Source organism: Acinonyx jubatus, chromosome A1, assembly GCF_027475565.1.
Source record: "Acinonyx jubatus isolate Ajub_Pintada_27869175 chromosome A1, VMU_Ajub_asm_v1.0, whole genome shotgun sequence".
NCBI lineage: Eukaryota > Metazoa > Chordata > Mammalia > Carnivora > Felidae > Acinonyx > Acinonyx jubatus.
Window position 1 is genome coordinate 110,564,169 of NC_069380.1, and position 6,000 is coordinate 110,570,168.

A 6,000-nucleotide genomic window follows, 5' to 3' on the forward strand; every position below is an offset into this window, starting at 1 on the left:
AAAAAAAAAAAAAAAAAGAAGTGCCCACCCTTTGTCTGCACGTGGAGGTGGGAAATCAGATACAGCAGGAGTCCAGGCCTCTGTTGAGGTCTTCAGTTGCCGTTGGTCAGGTTAGGAATCTGGAAATGGACCATCTTTCCTGGTGGTCTTCAGTGGCGTGGCCTATCAGTGCCTTTCCCCCTGAGCAGCGGTGCCTTATATCTCTTGCACGTTTCCATCTTTCTGGACTCATTGGAAGGAGCTATAAGTGAACACACTGCCAAAAAATATCAAGTTCCTCAGGGAGTGGTGATGCTCAAACCCCTGAAAAGTGGCAAGCATTTCGGTATTTCTTGTTCCTTGTTTGTAGTGGCAGCATCAGTTACCTACACCTCATGGCCCTGGTGTGTGAGCTTGGGGTTGCGGTGGGGTCATGAGCAGGAGGAGGAGGGAAGGAAAGGGGAGCGCTGGACAGTTGATCAAGGTGGAAAGTAAAGATACGTCCTTTAGGTGGAAAGTGAAATGGGAGGGGCGCCTGGGTGGCTCAGTCGGTTAAGTGTCCGACTTCGGTTCAGGTCATGATCTCGCGGTTCTTGGGTTCGAGCCCCATGTCGGGCTTTGTGCTGACAGCTCAGAGCCTGGAGCCTACTTTGGATTCTATGTCTCCCTCCCTGTCTGCCCCTCCCCCACTCATAGTCTTTCTCTCTCTCAAAAATAAACAAACATTAAAAAATTAAAAAAAAAAAAAGAAAGTGAAATGGGAACCCAGATAGAAATAATAATAATGTCATATGACACTGTGATAGATATCAGTATTTTCCCCCAACTTGGACCTGCTCAGGGCTTATATGCCCTGGCATTTCATAGATATAAAATATTAATATCCTAATGTTGTTAATAATAATAATTCTTGAGGTGCCTGGGTGGCTCAGTTGGTTAAGCATCTGAGTGGCTCAGGTCATGATCTCACAGTTTCATGAGTTTGAGCCTACGTTGGGCTCTGTGCTGACAGCACGGAGCCTGCTTTGGATCCTCTGTCTCCCTCTCTCTGCCCCTCCCTCCCCCCAAAATAAATAAATAGATGTTAAAAAAATAATCATAATTCTTAAAGAGTAGCTCATTTTTTATCAGACCTGTATTTATGGATACCGCAAAGTGCTAAGCACTTTATTATCTCACATAATAATCTCAAGAACCCTGTGGGTGATTATTATTTCCATGTCAAAGTGGGGGAAAAAGAGGCTGAGAGGTGGCGTATCTTGTCTGAGATTCACTGAGGCAGATGATGGGAGCCAGCAGCTTGGGGCCGGAACTCGGACAGAACCTGGGTTCGCCCTAAGGATACCACTTCTTGGGTGCTTGGTTTTGCCTGGAAGGGGCAGATCAGCAGGAGTGTGCATGCTTGCCTTGTAATGATGACGAGGATGATGATCCAGGCCACGGTTAAGGACCAAGCTCTGGAGCTGGACTGCCTGAGTCTGAATGCCCATACTACCGGCTACCAGCTGGTTGGGAGTGGGGGCTGGTGGGGGGGGGGGGAGGTCCTGTGCCTCATCTGTGCCTACCTCAAGAGTTATCAAGAATTTCAAACTGTTGATACCTGTGAGGGTCCTACATAGACAGGTGCTATTAGTATATGCTGATCGTTGCTTTTACACATTCTCACACGTCTGCACTTGGGAGGTGTTTCCTGGGTTTTAGAACCTTGAGATTGGCAGGTAATGGATGCCTGATAAATATTCACTGCATGAAGGAATGGAATTTATCAAGTGGCTTGGAGGTCTCACAGTAACCTTATCTTAAAAGGATCTTCCCCATAGCCTCCCCTTGCCTGAGACCGACCCACAAGTGGGGCTGAGCGTGGCTCTCATCCACATTGGCCAGCACGAGTAGGATGGCTTGGTTGGCTTGGCGGGATGGTCATGGCCATGGTCCTCGTGGACCCCAGTGCCCGCGGGAGGCGCGGGCCTCTTGAGGAGGCAAGTGAAGGCAGATGGCAGCTCTCTGGCCTGTAAAGTTGGGGATCAGGGAGGCTGGCTGTTCTCTGACGAGAGGGGGCTGCTGCATGTGGATGTGTGAGCTCTGGAGCTGGAGCCCTTCCCTGAACCTCTTGAGGGTGCTGGCGGAAAGCTGGGCCATCCAGAGCAGGAGGCTGCCCAACCTGTCAAGGTTAACAGATAGGCTTTGGCCCTCCCCTAGGAAGCCATTCAACTTCTCCCCTGACTCAGGCCACATTGTTTCAAAGCATGTGGTATAAACTACTAACCACTGGGGAATTGCTTGAATTAACAAACTCGTTTTTCCCGAGACCTGAGGTTGAACTTGAGTGAGGAGTTCAGGGCTCTTTCCAGAAATCCAATAGATCAGGAGAACTCACGTTACACCATGTTTTCAACCTTGATCAAATGCACATTTTGCGTGGTGGGGCCTTCTCCACGCCTGCACACTTCCAGCTGCACCCGATGGCTCACAACCGTGGCAGACCAGAGTAGTAGCTGGCACCCGGGCCCGGCTTTGAGGGAGCCAGCCTCTCGCCTGAGTTGCAAGGCATTTCAGAAGGTTTCCTTTCTTCTCCTCTCCCCGAAACTCCTGCCTCTCCCACACCTAACTGTCTGAGTACTATTACTAAGAGGAGGTATAAAGGTCTTGCCAAAATGATCCTGGGCCCTGGGCTGAGTCATGGGCCCCAGCTCCATTCTCTCCTATGTCTTGTTGCTGCCTGTGAAGATGGGCTGGGCCTGCCTCCCTCCATCAGAATGCCTGGCCCAGGGGTCACCACAGATCCAAAAGGTCAAGAGGAGTTGGTTTCTTTCCTGCTACAAGCCCCACCCACATAGCCACATCTGAGCCTGAGCCTCTAGTGGGAGCTCAGGGGAAGTCCAGAGATGGCTCTGCATCTTGGAGGAGACAGCCCTATCTAGTAGGCCGTGGGCTGTGCAGGGACAAGCATTTCCTGTGTGGTGTAGGCTGAAAACCACAGGGAACCTTGGGTATCAGGGTGTGGGAAAGGTGGGGCTCAGGGAAGAGTTCCTACAAGAAGGATGGGCTTCTTGGAGGAGGTGGGGTTGCATTCGTAAGCCCGAGAGAGGAGAACAGGTTTTGCTAGACTGATGTGGAACTTCCCAAAAAGCAACACTGCTCCTCAAACCCTTTCTCCTGCCATCTGAATTCTGGGGTTTCAGTTTTCTTGAGGAAAGGGGTATGTGACCCAACCTAGTGGTTTCTAAACCTGGCCCAGCATCCTGACACCTGAAAGCTTTGTAACACTGTTGGTATACAACCTCACCCAGACATACCCAGTCAGTAGCCTTGGGAGGCTCTACACATCTGCACTGCCACAGCACCCTGGGGGGTCACAGTGCTGGGCCCCATTCCAGAGACCTAAACTATGCTCCACCCACTTCATTCCCTGCTGGTGGCTGCTAGGGGTTCAAGGACATCTGTGGAGACACCTTTGATGGAATCTCCATGAGTTTCATTGTATTTGTGGCCTGGAAGTAAGCTCCCAACTCAGCTCAGGCAATTGGAGGCAAGTTCTGGATTATATGACTCTGGGCCTAGGGGTAGGAGATTGTGGTTCAACTACTCCCCTCTGTTGGCCTCTCTGTACCTGGGCTTTCACCCTCCCCTCTGCCCCTTCACCCCAGCTTCTGTCTTCTCAACCTGGGGCAACTTCCTCAACTTCAAACTTTTCAGTTTTAGGAAATGTTTACATTTTTGAGCAGACTCTGCTGCTGCACCTGTAGATATCTTAGAACTTGCTCGCTTCTGAGTTCCAAGGCAAGGAATCAGATTGACCCAACTCATAGGTCAGTGGTAGCACTATGGAGTGTTACCTCAGGGCAGACAGTACAAAAGATGGCTGTCCTCAGGCCAGGGGTGGGGCAGGCAGGTCACGGCCCTGCCCAGCCCAGCCCAGCGAGTCTCTGTGTGTTGAGGTAGAATCTTCTGGGAAACAGCACCTTGGCAGAAGCATCTCCCCCAGGGAGATGTAGAGCAAATGCCTACAGAGCAAATGTAGAGCAAAGCCTTGCTTTGTTTCATCAGAGGAACTCACAGTGGTCCTCAGAATCTTTGTCCTCCCTGGTTACTCTCCTGGCGGCTGCTGGTACTATAGGCATGTTCCTGGGAGGTTGTCACCCAGAAGAGGGTACGTCAGCTGACTGCACAGGGCCTGTGTTGTGTGTATGTGTGCTTCCTTCTGCTGGGCTGGCACCTGGCTTGGAAGAGCACTTAGATTTGAGTCCAGGAATATTTTTTGCCTCTCCCCTCATTCTTCCAAAAGAGCTCCCCAGGGCTCGGGGAGCCCTGAGCACTTCCTGGAGGGCATGCCCATAGGGATAAAGAAACTCCTTCAGTTTTGTGCTTCTTTGATGGCCATCATAGCTCCAGGTGGCTTAGGTCCATGACCAGAGTGTGTTCCTGCTGGGCTTCCTGTCTAGGTCAGGGCCACATATCCTGGCTTTTGGGAGTTTTCCAAAAGGATCAGAGCCAGTGATGAACGTTGCCACAGCCTCTCCTGAGCATGACGTATTAGTTATCTGCCAGAAAGGTTCCGACAGAGACACGCCAATGCCCTTGGTGGGACTCCCGGAAACAGTGAGGGTGCACGTGCTAACTCTGGACACTGTCACCTTCCTGCAGCCCGTGTTCCATGTGGACACATGTGTACTATTTATGAAGCTAATAGGCTTCCTGATGGAGGGCGATGTTTACATGCTATAAAAAGTCCATTAACTAAATTTAAGTTTCTCTAGAGATCATGGGGCTTAATCTGTATTCTGCAGGTGACATGGAAGGAACCAGAAATCCCAATGACCTCTTCTGTTAGTCTTTGACTGGGATCGGAGATGTGAGCCTCACTGAATGAGTAGGTAGATGAATGAATGCATGAGGTGTGTGAGAGCATAAGAGAATGATATGGTCGGGCCAAGCGTTTGTCTTCTAAGGCTTATGAGCAACAGTTAGGCTATTTTTAGCTGAGTCTTCAGTAAACAGCCTTTTATTTTGACTGCCAAGTGGCACAGTAAAAATTCTCTATGGTAACAAGACAGCTTTGTTATTTTTGAAGATCAAAGTGTTTTCAAATGCCATTCCCTATTTTTAAATGAACTATTGAGACAGCATTTTTGTTTTTTTTTTTGGCTAAAGACTTTGACCAGGTTGAGAATCAGTAGGTGTTGAACTTTACCTGGTGTTACATTCTAAGCCTGAGATGAGGATTGTCTTGGAATTCAGGCAGGGCCCTTTGGCCCGTCTGCAAATGGGCCATCTCTGCTGGGTCCCTCTCCTACCATGCAAAGGTCACCCAAGTCCCTGAGTTGGAGACAGGCACCATGTTTGTTTGAAATAGGGTCTCTGCTGCTCTTCCTGGGCCACAGCAAACCTTGGGCGACTCAAAGACCCCCTGATCCAAAAGGTTTCCCTGATCACCTCACACTCCCACATCTCATGGAGAGCTTCCACCCTATCCCTCTTGGGGCTCACACTTGGGAATAATCCAACTGTAAATTCCCAGAAGCCAGGCCCGGACCTCCTTTCCTGGGGGCCTTTTTTCAACCCATTGCTGGACAGGTAGAAAATAGTCACTGATACAGTATCAAACAGCACAACATGAGGTGGTGGGAAGGCATAGAATGACACCTTAGATCCTGGGAGGCAGGTGCCATGGGAAAAACAGAAACTTGAGAACCAGGGGATCCTGAGCTTGAATCCTGGCTCTTGCACTCACTAAGTATATGACCTTGGTTAAGGGACATGACTCTCCTGTGCCCCATTTTGCTTACCTGTAAAATGGGGATGTTGACATCCGTACCTCATGAGTTGTTTTGAAGGCTTTGTGAAAATAATGATCATTAAGTTCCTGTGCTCAGTGTAGATAGGTGAGAACAAACTTAAAACAGCCTGGATCTGAATCCCGGCACTACCACTCAGCCTACATTTCCAAGAGACCGAGTGACTTGCAGGTTGCCTCCATCAATGGTGTGCTGTCACCTCCCTCTTAGCGATGTCCAATGTCTC